The following is a 13681-nucleotide window of genomic DNA, read 5'->3' as shown; positions in this document are numbered from 1 at the left end:
ATCTAAAATTGCTCCCTCTTTTGGTTCCTGAACCAATTGCTCCATAAAACTGTCATTTATTCCATTCAGGAACTTTATCTCTCTAGCATGCTCTGATGTTACATTTACCCAGTCAATATTGGGGTAATTGTAATCTCCCATTATTACTGTGCTACCAATTTGGTTAGCTTCCTTAATTTCTCTTAGCATTTCACTGTCCATCTCTCCATCTTGGCCAGGTGGATGGTAGAATACTCCTATCACTATATTTTTCCCCAACACAAAAGGGATTTCTACTCATAAAGATTTGATTGTGCATTTAGTCTCATGCAGGATCTTTATCCTGTTGGACTCTATGCCACCCCGGACATAAAGTGCTACACCGCCTCCCAAATCCTCCTCTCTGTCATTGCAATATAATTTTACCTCGGTTTAGCACATCCTATTGGTTATCCTCCTTCCACCATGTCTCTGAGATGCCAATTAAGACTTGGCTACTATGTCCCTGAAGATCTCATCTATATGCCTCTCTGTCTGCCTCAGCTCCTCCAGGTCTGCCACTCTAGCCTCCAGAGACTGGACTCGTTCTCTGAGAGCCAGGAACTCTTTGCACCGGGTGCACACATACCTCTCACCAGTGGATAAAAAATAATACATGTGACACTTGATGCAAAAGACTAGAAGGCCCCCCTCTTGCTGCTGGACTCCTGCCTTCATCTATATTTTGTTGAGTTCCTAGTTAAGTTTAGGTTGCTACGGTAGAAGGAATGCATACAATTAGAGTCTTTTAAATTTATTGGTGTATTCACTATTCATCTGAGTGTGACCTACAAGTGGATGTTTAAACTTTCAATAAGGTCTGGTGCAATAGTGTGATTTAAAGAAGACTGATTAATTCTTGGGTAGTGACTCCCAAAACAGAACACAATATTGTGTATCTATAGTTGGGATTATTTTTTCCTATGTGCATCACTTTGTAGTTTTTCACATTAAATTTCATCGGCCATTCAGATGCCCAGTTTCCTAGTCTTGCAAGATCTTTCTGCAGTTCCTCACAATCCACTACTGTTTAAAACACTGAATAATTTTGTGTCATCTGCAAATTTGATCACCTCACTTGTTCCCTTTTTCAGATCATTTATGATTAGGCATAATTTAATGGAACAAAGGCACCATGGATTTCCTCTTCACTCAGGCAGGCCAATCCACACAAGTGGGTTATGGACCTCTACCAGCAGATGAAGACAGAGTAAAGCTGACGTCAAGGACATACAGCCCTGCCCTGACATTAGCCTACCAGTATTCTCTTTCTCCAGCAGATGGTGGACATGCATTTCCCTACTGGGGATTGCTTGTAGTAAAGAAATTGCAAAAAAGAGAAATTTAAGAAGAAAAGGAGAACTTGATAACACAGCTTGAACACCTGAGGTGATACCGGTGGTTTTCTCCCTCAGTTGAGCATCTTTAGTTTGGCAACCAGGGACGGCTGAGCTCAGGTAAAAAAAAAATGAGTAGGGAGGTTTTATTTCCCCCTATTCCTTCCTTACTGAGTCTTCTTCCCTCGGTGTGAATGGTCGGCGTCTTTTCCCTTCTTCCCTCTCACTTCTCTGGGGAATTTAGTGAGGTGCGGTGGTGGTACAGGCTCGGCAGGTTGAATAGCTTTTGTCTAGGCTCTGCTCCCAGGCTTCGTTTCTTCGAGCTGCGTGATAGGCCGTAGCAGTGTTTTCACGCGCTTGCTTGTGCATATTCTTGACATATGTTGGCTTAGTGATGTCTACGCTCATGTTCGCATCTACTTGAACACTTACTGTGCGCCTATTTGAGTACGCACTGAGTTCCTACTGAAGCACGCACTGAGCACCTACTTGAGTGCGTATCTTATTTGAGCGCACAAGAGAAATGAGGCAGTATCGAACTGAAGGCAAAGAAGTCTACGTGCTTGGTGATCCGTGTTGCTTGCGATATAAGGGCAATTCAGCCAGGGAATTCTGCGAGTCTGTGCCAGTGCTGGCTGGATGCTCGAGGTGATTTGCCTTCTCCTGATTTTGGCGATGCTGTTCCATCCCCTCATCCCCTTCTTCAGTTGACCCTGTGACAGAGAAGTCTTCGGGGTCTGTTCGATCAGAGGATGTCAGATTGGGGCCTATAGAGCCTGTGTGGACCCATCCTCCTTTTCCTGGGTAGAATTTTTCCAGGGACTACAGACATTTCTGTAGGAGAGCCCAACACGGATGGCGATACCTTCAAACTCAGGGTTGCGTACTCGGGGTTCCTAGTTGTCTGCCACCGAGTACAAGTACTGCGGTACAATGGTCCCAGATGATATTCTGGAGGTTGTGGATAAGGATTAATCTGACGAGGGTTTGGGTTTCTCCTCTCTGGAAGAGGGGAAAATTCCTTTGGATTTGGAACAGCATAGAACTCTGCTCAGTTTCTTTCATAGAAATGAGTTGCCAAGTCTGTTATCTTAGTCTCTGAAAATGCTTGGTGTGCCTGGGGGTGACTCTATGGATGCGCAAAAGAAGAATCCCTTTTTGGTCATCCTAAGCAAAGCGTCATGTTTCTTTCCCTTCCAAGAGTTGATTGACCTTGAATGGAGGCCTCCAGAAACAAACTTTAAAGGGGGGTGCACTTTGGTGGGTCTGTTCTCCTTGGAGCTGGAAAGAGAACAGTTACACTTCCCTAAGGTGGATGTGCTGGTGTGTTCTGTGACCAAGCAGACCATTGTTCCAGTGGAAGGAGGGGCAGTTCTAAACAATGCTCAAGATTAGAAGAATTGAAGCTATCCTTAAACAGGCCTTTGAGTACATGGGAATGAATTTGCAAATTGCCTTTTGGTGGCTCACAGATGCAAGCTCTCATACACATGTGCAGGCTCTCTCATATCGCTCATGCAGGCGCTGTCTCTCAAACATTCATGCAGGCTCTCATACACACATGCAGGTACTCGCTCTTGTATGTGCAAACACAGGCTCTCACCCTCATGCATGCACACACATGCAGGCTCCTCCTTTCATACATAGAGACATGCAGATGCGCTCTCATACACATGCACCTTAGGCCTCCTCCTTTCTTCTGGGCCTTGGCCATGGCCATGTTGCTCCTTATTTACTGCCGGAGGGAAGGTGGGAGAAGGTCAATGCTTCTGGTGGTCCTGTAACCACCATATGCATCTTTCTTCAAGCCCTGTAGACCTTTCTTCGAGCCACAGTGGGTTGGGCTCCGTTGCAGCCCCACCGCGACCTTCATTGAGTCACAGCAAGTAGGGATCTGTTGTGGCCCTGCTGAGACTTTCATCAAGCTATGGTGGGTAGGGCTCCATCATGGCTCCATTGAGACATTCATTGAGCTGCAGTATGTTGGGTTCCATTGTGGCCCACTGAGATCTTCATTGAGCCGCGGCAGGTAGAGCTCCATTGTGGCCCCACCAAGACATTCATGGAGCCATGACAGATGGGCTCCATTGCGGCCTGGCCAAGACCTTCTTCTGCAGTGGTCCCTTTTAGCAAGTGCTGAGATTTAGACCACATGACTAGTACAACCGGCCCACCAGTGGATGCCCAATTCCCCAATAAGCCAATCCGCCCCTGCTTGCAGCCCAAGGAGTAACTTTGAGAAAATTTAACATTTGAGACTGTAACTTCTTATGATCTGACCCAAATGGCAAGTCAAATGGATATGGTAGTGGACTATGATTTAAACATGATGATTTGGCTACTGTTATTTTTTGGAGTACACATACTGTTTGGAAAGTGGATTTTATGGACTGTGTTTGGAAGTGTCTTCAGCCAGTTTGGCCATACAGGAGATCCATTTCCCATCCCTGTGAGAGATGCTTCCCCACACTGGGATAGCTAGCCAAATGCTATCCAGATCTGGTAAGTTAGCCCCTTGGGACAGATTTAAAGATCTGCACATGTATACTCAGGAGGAAGGGAGAGAAATGTTGCGCGCCCTGTCCGCACCCGGCCTGTGCACGGGCCTGCTCACCTCGCTAGCTCCTCTGCAGGTCATGGGTTGGCCTCCCCAGCAGCAGCCGTGAGCTCTAGGTCTCGGCGTCCCGCAACAGCGGTCGCTAGGCCTTCCACTGCACACCAGACTTCACACCGGAGTTTGGCGTCTCCAGTGGCATTGGCCATGCTCCTACAAGCGCGCGTGGACCGCCCGGCGTCTTGAAGGGCCAGGGGCGGGTCCTAGCTCTGCGGCGCACCCTGATTGATGGAATGATATAAGGAAGTCCCTGCCTGCACTTCCTTGCCTTGGCAATTGGGTCGGCACTGTATTGTGTTCTAGTTCACAGTCTTGTTCCAGCATCCTACTGTTCCAGCCTTGTTCCAGCGTCCTTCTGTTCCAGCGTCTGTCTGTCCGTCTTCCCAGGTAGTACCCTCGGACTGTCTCTCTGGTACTGACCTCAGCCTGTTCCTTGACCATCCTGTTCGCTGCCTGCATCCTGACCTCTGCCTACCTTGTGACCTCGTCTGACCTCCGGAACCTGACCTCTGCCTTGTTGACTACTCCTCGAACTGACCCTCTGATTCTGACCTCGGCTGCCTTTGACACGTCTCCTGATTCTGGCTCTGTTCCTTGCCTTGTCATCGCCTATGCTGTTTGGGCCTTCCTTGCTTCTCCAGGCCAACAGCATGAAGTCTGACCACGCTCCCTTGCTGTTCGTGGGCACGCCTCTGTACTACCTCTCCGGGAGACTGCGAGGCCCACCTAAGTCCAAGCGGCCCGGGTCCCTACGGGCTCCACCCGGGGAGACCTCGGGCTTCCAGTGGTGAAGCTCATCCTAGCCTCTGTCTCCTCCTGTGCTCTGCCCCCTGGGGGTAGGTGCTTCCTGGTCCCTACCAGGGAGCTGTTCTCCACTGCTCCAGGACAAGGGTCCACCTCCAAGCGCAGCAGGAAAGGGGAGATATGATAAGAGACTTTTAAAAATATTTCCAAGGTGGACACTGGGAAGAGTCAGTCATGTCTCTGATACTGTATGTTAATTTATTTGTTGTGTCATTATGTTTGGTGTTGATAATCAATAAAAAAAAATATTGAAACATAAATATTTCCAAAGAATAAATGCACAAAGGTAGGCCTCTTTCAATAGACAGGAAATGCTAGTACAAGAGGTAATGGGATGAGGGTGAAAGAGGGTAGAGTCAGGAATAATCTAAAGAAACATTTATTTCCAGAAAGTGCAGTGGACTTGTGGAACTGTCTCTGTGTAGGTGGTGAAGACAAGGACAGTATCAGAATTCTAGAACATGGGACAAGCACATAGGATCTCTGAGGAAGAGAAAGGGTCTATAAAGCTGAGCAGGAGATGTGGGTGGGCTATATCCTGGATTTTCAGAAGGCATTTGACAAAGTTCCTCATGAGAGGCTTCTAGGAAAAATAAAAAGTCATGGGATAGGTGGCGATGTCCTTTTGTGGATTACAAACTGGTTAAAAGACAGGAAACAGAGAGTAGGATTAAATGGACAATTTTCTCAGTGGAAGGGAATAGGCAGTGGAGTGCCTCAGAGATCTGTATTGGGACCCATACTTTTCAATATATTTATAAATGATCTGGAAAGAAATACAAGTGAGGTAATCAAATTTGCAGATGATACAAAATTGTTCAGAGTAGTTAAATCACAAGCAGATTGTGATAAATTGCAGGAAGACCTTGTGAGACTGGAAAATTGGGCATCCAAATGGCAGATGAAATTTAATGTGGATAAGAGCAAGGTGATGCATATAGGGAAAAATAACCCATGTTATAGTTACACAATGTTAGGTTCCAGCCTATATCTCTTAGTGCATTCCTCATGCCTCATGTTTCTTTGGGCCTCCTTGTTGTAAGAAACCTTGCTCTTACAGGTAGAGTGGCTTTCTTTTCACTCCCATCAGGGAATAAGATTTTTGACAAGGTCCTCTCCCTCCCTTCTTTTGGCTTTTGTTCCAGCTTTCATTCTAATGTTAACAGAGCCTCCGAGGAAGGCAATCAGAGCACCTCCTATTTGAGGGCCCCATCCTGTCTTGCCCTGTGCATCAGTCTGCTACAGTGGTGGCAATCTGAGACATCATGTTCCAGCTAAGACATTTATTATCACAAATGGATTGGCTGTGGCCATTTATACCACATTGGCATTTCTTGGGGCTGGGTATGAAATCTGCCATAGTGAATCTGCTAAGTTAAATTCAGTTTTCAATAAGGATAGGTTTTAGTGTGAAAGAAGGGGAGAAAAAACCCCAAGATAAATGTAACTCTAGAGGTAATATGAGTGGCAAAAAGTAAAAATTGTCACTGTGAGAACCTTGTCTGTGGAATGCCTTGGACATAAAGAGACTGAGGAGTCTTGTGAATCAGTGGCTATGTGGGAACTCCCACGCATGCTCACCATTCGATGACATCACTCATCATGTCTGATTTAAACCTGCTTCTTGATGAAGAAACTACTACTACAGATTCTATGGAAGTAAGGGATGGAGAGACAAGATGTGAGCTCCATTAGATTTGGCCCTGTTTTGTTTTGGTTTTTTTTCCACCCTGATCCATCATAGTATTTGCAGTTCCTCACAGCCCCTTCCCAGGTCACATAACACCCCGGGTCATTACTTTCAGTAATAAGTGCAATGGGGTGGGCACCGCAGGATGGGAACTCACTCTGAGTATTGGACTGTAGAGCTGGGATATACAGCTCTAGGGGGCAATGGTGGGAGGGGGAGATACAGGAGCATTGCAGATGATGGTTACTAAGGGGTTAAACTCATAACTCTTGGAGAGGCGATGGGGGGGGGGGGGGGGCGAGGGGACGACACACAGATAATGGGAAGAGGATGGATCTGATCCTTGGAAAGAACTGGGCATGAAAGGCCAGGACTCCCTCCAAGCTTTAATTGATATCAGAGGTTTACTGGCTTCTGCCTGGACACCTCTGGCACAGTCCCAAGAATTTAAGATTGGAGGAGAAAGTGAAAGGGAGGGTGGATGAGAGAGGGGGAAATGGAGAGAGGAGGAGTGTCAGAAGAAGGGTGCATGTAAGGAGAAAGGAGGATTTGTGAAGGTGGGTGTGTAAGAGAGAGGAGAGTGCAATAGGAAGGAGGAAAGAGATGGCTTCGTTTTTTAACCACTTTATGTATTACTTTGGCAACACACATACAAATTTTAATGCCAATAAAGTTTTCTGACTCTGAAGAAGGAAAGGGTTGTGCTTTATTTATTTACTTACTTATCTGGCATTTCTTTTTTTTTTTTTAATTTTTTATTAAACCAATATCAACTTTACCACAGACAAAATATTAAATGTTTACAAAGCACAAAATATGGATCAGATTTAACTCCAAATCCCCCATCCCTCCCCCCATTACTGAGCTTGGCCCCACTTCGGTGTGGTTTTTGGAGAGTATAGTGATAGGAGCAGATTGATGGGGATCATTTTCAGGCAGAGTGGAAACCCTTTCCGCTGTGCTGTGGTGTGTGTGACTCTGCTTCTGAGTCCTGCGATTTTTCTTCCTCTGACAAATGTTTGGCACTGGTTGAGGAAGGGATTTGAGGGAGGGCATTTTTATCTCCCTTTCTGCACTGCAACAGTGCTAGAATCAAGTTACAGGCTATTAACATTTAATTACAAGCAACACAAAACAAGACACGACCATTATCCCACTAAAGCCAAGTGCAAAACAACGCTTGGGACTAGACAATCCCATTCATCCCTCCCATAATCTCCCCTTTCCATACCGCAATGTCCCTTCAATCCATCCCACTCCTTCCCATCCCAGAAAACTCGGGATGGGAGTAGCAGGCAGAGGGTGTGAGAGGAAGAACGCAGGGAAAGTAAGTGCAATTTAATATAAGTAATTATTATTACTATTCATATTTTCTGTTTCATTTTTAATCACTTATGTATTACTTTTGCAACACATGCCCAGTTTTGCATGCCAATAAAGATTTTTTTAATCTCTGTCGGGCCAATACAGTACAGTGCGCTCCGGTGGAGTGCACTGTTAACCCGCGTTTTGATGCGCATTTTCGATGCACTAGCTTTACCCCTTATACAGTAAGGAGTAATAGCATTTTTGACGCGCTAGCTTTACCCCTTATACAGTAAGGGGTAATAGCGCGTCGAAAACGAGCGTCCAACCCCCCTCCCCCCCCGAAACTAATAGCGCCTGCAAACATGCAAATGCTTGTTGATGGCCCTATTAGTTATTCCTGCGCGATCCAGAAAGCAAAATGTGCAGCGAAGCCGCACATTTTACTTTTAAAAATTAATGCCTGCCCAAAGGCTGGCAATAATTTCTGCTGGTGCCGGGGAAGTGTACAGAAAAGCAGAAAAATCTGCTTTTCTGTACACCCTCTGACTTAATATCATAGCGATATTAAGTCGGAGGCCCCAAAAATAAAAAAAATAAATTAAAAATCAGCCCGTGGCCCGCAGATCAGAAGATGGACGCTCAGTTATGCCGGCAAGCGTTTTCCAAACCCATGGCTGTCAGCAGGTTTGAGAACCCACGGCGGCAAAATTGAGTGTCAGCTGTCAAACTCGCTGACAGCCGCCGCTCCTGTCAAAAAAGAGGCGCTAGGGACGCGCTAGTGTCCCTAGCGCCTCTTTTTACCGTGTGCCCTCAGCATATTCTTCCCCCCTGAATCGTGTGCACAGGACTTTTACTGTATCAGCCCGATAGAGAGAGCTCGTGTGAGTGTGTGACAGAGAGAGGGAAGGAAACCAGAGGCTAGTATGAGAGAGAGATGGAAAGGGACAGTGTGTTAAGGAGGCAAGGGAGTGGAGAGGGTGTGTGTTTGAGAGCAGGTGTGTGAGAGAGGAGAGAGAGAGTGTGTGTGTGTGTGTGTGTGTGTGTGAGAGATCTATGTGAGGGAAGAAAAAAGGAGGGTGTGTGAGAAAGGAGGAAAGGGAGGGTGTGTGAGAGGGGAGAGGCATATGTGAGGGAGAAGAGAAAGGGTGTGTGTGTGTGTGTGAGAGAGAGAGATCTAAGTGAAGGAAGAAAAAAGGAAGGTGTGAGTAGAAAAGGAGGGAGTGTGAAGGAAGACTGGGAGAGGGAGTTTGTATGAGATAGGAGAGAGAGGGAGAGGAATTATAGGTGATGGAGGAGAGAAGAGGGATCATAAGTGGGGGAGGAGAGGGAGGGAGCGTGTGCGAGAGAGAGGAGAGAAGGAGGGAGTGTATGTGTGTGAGAGGGAGGGAGTGTGAGGGAGGAAATTCCTTTGCACAGAGTATCCTCCTCCCAGCCCGCCTCACTCTGCTGGGAGGACTTGTGTCCCCCTTCTCGTCTTTCTGGGGAAGGATTCCGGGAGCCAGAAGTAAGTCAGGCTGAGTCGGGGGCTTTCTCCTCCTCGCCTTGTGATGTGTAGCAGGGGGGTGGGGGGGATGTTCTGGCATCCAGCATCGCTTTTTAAATACCCCACGGCTCCCACGGGCAGCCTGGCTTCGGACGGGGGGGAGGGTGGCTTTTCGGCTTCAGGTAATGTCCGAGCTCAAGGGGAAAGGGGCAATCTCTCTCCAGTCCGAGTGTGAAAAGTATCGGAGGCTCAGCCGCCCCCAGTTCCTCACACCGGCCGCTATTTGTCTCGCTGGGCACCGGGCGGATCCGCTAAGTCTAGCTGAGGTTTCTGGATGACTAAATTCCTTCTTGCTCTTTTGTTTCTTGCTCCTACATCCACACTTCTCTCTCCTCCACACACTGTACCCTGCATTGGAGGCTCCTCCAAACCCTGAGGATGCATCCAGTGACTTACAAGATGCTAGAAAGACAGAGGAAGGTCCTCGATCGGTTCAAAAGAGATGATGCATGAAAAATGTAAAGCAGTCACATTTTGCGTTTTAAAACGTGGGTCTCTGCCATTCTTAACAGGGGTTCTGAGGAAAAAGTCTTAGGATGCTTGGATTCCTGCAACATTGAATAGTACCAGAATAGACACAATGTTATTGCTGTCTGGGCTTCTTTGGTAAACCAACATCTTTAAGCATTATCAGTGCAGTGTACATTCCTTTGATAAATTGTCCCCCTTTCAGTGTAATCAGTGCAATGTGCACATATTTGGTAATTAGCATTTTCAGTGTGTAGTGCAGTGTGCCCTCCTTTGGTAAATCAGCACTTTTCGGTGTTATCAGTGCAGTGTGCCCTCCTTTGGTAAATCAGCACTTTTTGGTGTTATCAGTGCAGTGTGCCCTCCTTTGGTAAATCAGCACTTTTCGGTGTTATCAGTGCAGTGTGCCCTTCTTTGGTTAATCAGCACTTTTCGGTGTTATCAGTGCAGTGTGCACTCCGTTGGTAAATCAGCATTGTTTCCATGTTATTGTGTGCGTTCCTTTAGTAAATCAGCACTTTCAGTGTTATCACTGCAGTTTGCACTCCTTCGGTAAACCATCCCCTTTTATCATTATCAGTGCAGTGTGCACATTTGGTAATCGGTTCTTTTCGGTGTCATCAGTGCAGGGTATTCTCCTTTGGTAGATCGGCTCCTTTTTGTCAAACCATCTGAAGTCAGGAGCTTCTAGCTCCAGTTCTGTAAAAAAAAAAAAAAAAAGGGGGGGAGGGGAGGGGAGGGGAAGGCCGCTGCCGTCCTAGAGGAAGCGCATGTGAGCCAGACGTTCTTGTAGCATTATGAAGGCCTCCAGGACTGCACCTTAAGCAGATCTGTGCATCCACTGATGCTTCTGGAACGCTTACACTTCCATCTGCTGCACAGCCCCTTGAATTAATTTACAGCCAAGGGAGGCTTTCCCCCCCTGCGCTGCTAGTCTGTATACTTATGAGTAGACAAGAGGCAGTACTTAAGCTCAGGAATGAGCAAACGGAGTGGGGGATCGTGATCAGTCCTGTAGTGGGGGGCACAGTGATTGCCCAATCTGGGAAGAAAAACATTGGCTACGCTGTCTGTCGAGTCTCTGCTGGAGAGGCACTGCAAGCTCTGAAGGGAGGGAGCTGCCAGAACGTAGTAATGATATTGCAAGCATGCTATGGCTTAGCCATGCGTCTTTCCATGGGCCGGGGAGAGGGGCTGCTTCTGCGGTGGTGGGCTCAGATGTGAGGCTGCTTGCTCCGTGGCAGAACAGGACATGGGAGCAGCCACTGTGGGGGTCACACAGCCCGGGAAAAGTTGTTACACTCAGGTCTCGGCCCAGAGGAGGGTCTCCCGCTGCCGCCGGCTCCTTATCCAGGGAGAGAGGTCGCAGCTGTTGCCCACCCAGGGGAAAAGAAGTGGTGAGGTAGGGGAGAGGAACGGGCAGAGAGAATGAGGAGATGGGGAAGAGAGAATACAGGCAAAAAGTGTAAAAAAAAAAAAAAGTTAAATAAGCAAATCGAAGCATGAGAAAACAAGAAAGATGAGCAAACTGAAAAACAGGAAAATGTAGTGAAAACAGTCAAAAAGAAAAATGTTGGCCAGGGTGGGATGGAGTTTTTCTTAGCTCCTAAAAAAAAACTTTGGCTAGCACTTAAATCTTTAAAAAAAAATGTTCAGCCCTTGTCATTGTGGTGTGTGGCTTTGTCTCTGGGTGTGGGTGTGGAGTGTGTGTCTCTGTGTTTGTCTGGTGTGCTGTGGTCTCTGTGTGTGTGTGTGTGTGTATAGCCTATGTCTCTATGTGTGATGTGGTCTGTCTGCCGGTGTCTCTGTCAGGCCAGTGCAATAAATTGTGTTCTGTGTCTGGGTGTGGTGTGTCCTTTTTTTCTGTCTAGGTATTCTGTGTCTCTGTTCCTGTCTGGGAGTTGGGTTTCTGTATCTCTATGTGGTGTCTGTGTCTGGGTATGGGCTCCCTTAATATCTCTGGGTCTGTCTGGGTATGGGGTAACTGTGTCTGTGTCTGTCTGTGAGTGGGGGTCTGTGTCTGTCTATGACTGTTTTGCTCTCTTTCGGTCTGGGTGTGGAGTGTCTGGTTCTTTCTGGGTGTGGAGTGTCTGCCTCTTTGTGCCATGTGTGTGTGTGTGAGCTTTTTGCTATCTATAACTCAAAGAGGGACAAAATGGCGGCTTTGAGCTGCTGGTTGGCATTGTGGCTGCCTGCTGGGTATCACGCCACCAGGCAGCCACACTGCGTGTGGGAATGTATATCTGTTTATCTATCTATCTATAGTAACCCATCTTGGGGTGGCTCCAACCAGTTGCATGAATGGAAGGTGGAGGGTGCGGTGGCTCAAATAAATCAATTTTATAAACTGTTCTATCTGTAGGTTCACTATCCTCTCTCCGAAGCTCAACCTTTCTCTGATACTGAGTGAATGTGGTGGTCTGTATTATGTGACATGACCTTGGCTGAAGCAAAAAGGGCTCTCACAATGGCAGAAGTGGGATGGAAATGGATTGTTAAAGCCTGTTAGGGCAGGGGATGGCAAAAGGAGAAAAAGGAATAATCCAAACCACAGGAAAATGGAGCAAAAACAGTTGCACTGCAATCATTAAATATCCACACATACAAGGAGATGCAAAAGAGTAAGGAAGGTCCAATTCAATGAAAAAAAACCAAATATTTATTTTAGATTTTCAATGCGTCAACTCCATTGCTCATCTGGCAAAAGTATGCAGTTCCCAATAGGGTCCCCCAAAAGGAGAAAAAGGACCATCCTCTTTTCCCCCAGGACTATTTAGCCAACAGATTTTACAAGAGAAAATCCCATTCAAAATCAGATGGCAAAGGAAGGCAGGGCAGTGATGATATGGGGGCCGATGGAATAAGGTGCGCTGAAGCTGCCGCAGGTTTGTGCGCGGATGTACGTGCGTTGTATACGCGTTTTCCCGCGCAAAGCCTTACCTGGGGATGTAATAAGGGTTTTATGCGTGGGAAAAAGCACATACAAACGTGCATGCAGACCCGCAGTTTTTCCTGCACGAATGCATGCTAACGGCATGCAAAGGACTCGATTAGCTAATCATACGCGATGCAGGGAGCCGCAGTTATGCTAGTGCGGGTTTTTTTAATGCGGGATTTTTACCGCCACGGTCAGGGCACAAGTTAAGTTCCAGCGCTGATTCGGGGGGCCTATGTTGGTGTCCGAGCGACCTGAAAACCACCTAGCTGAGTGCCTATCTCGGCGTCTGAGTGGCAAGCTTAGCTAGGCGCTTTTGTGGGCGCCCGATTGTATAGATTCACGACCAAGTAAGCGCCTTTCTCGGCGCCTGATTGTGCAGATTTGCGAGCAAGTAGGCGCCTAGCTCAGCACCCAAACGGCAAGGTAAGCTGGGCACCTTTCTGGGTGCCCTATCATATAGATTTTTCTGCCACGAAAAGGGCACGAGCGGCCTGATAAGCGCCTAGCTGAGCGCCTGTCTCAGCTTCAGAGTGGCCAGCTTAGCAGAGCGCTTTTCTCAGGATCTGAGGTAGGTGCTTCCCTGGGCGGACAGATACACGGCCAGAAGAGCGGCAAGACTGTTAATTAACTCACATCCAAACTGAGCACCTATCTTACTGCTATGCCAGTGTGAATTAGTATCCATGAAAATATTTGCCATGTTTTCTGCAGTATTAAAAATACTTTCCAGGGTCATACATTCACTTAATAGGGAGACCCGTTCGCTCGCTTGGTTTCATGCGCGGATTATCGGAGTGGGATTTTGAGCGTGGATGTGGCCGCTTATTACATAGGCCCTTACCGCACTTAGGTACGTGCATTTTTCCGTATGTGCGCGGATTTCCGCCCGCAAATCGTTTGCATAATTTATGTTTTTTACATCCTGTGGAAGCGGCAGCTTCAGCCGCGCGCAGTGATCAAA

At 47.2% G+C, this 13681-nt stretch overlaps 1 protein-coding gene across 1 annotated transcript in view; it reads left to right on the top strand.

Moving 5' to 3' along the window:
• Window positions 1–9140: 9140 nt before the first annotated feature.
• The window catches only part of EFEMP2 (EGF containing fibulin extracellular matrix protein 2), a 91526-nt gene continuing 86985 nt past the window's right edge, over window positions 9141–13681 (top strand). The window contains exon 1 of the mRNA XM_029612253.1: window positions 9141–9275. The gene's annotated coding sequence lies outside the window, so the exon portion shown is untranslated. The remainder of the gene's footprint in view (window positions 9276–13681) is intronic.

The sequence above is a fragment of the Rhinatrema bivittatum genome, chromosome 8 (genome assembly GCF_901001135.1).
Source record: "Rhinatrema bivittatum chromosome 8, aRhiBiv1.1, whole genome shotgun sequence".
In the NCBI taxonomy this organism is placed as follows: Eukaryota; Metazoa; Chordata; class Amphibia; order Gymnophiona; family Rhinatrematidae; genus Rhinatrema; species Rhinatrema bivittatum.
The sequence above is the reverse complement of the archived record's forward strand: the minus strand, read 5'-3'. Positions and strand labels throughout refer to the sequence as shown.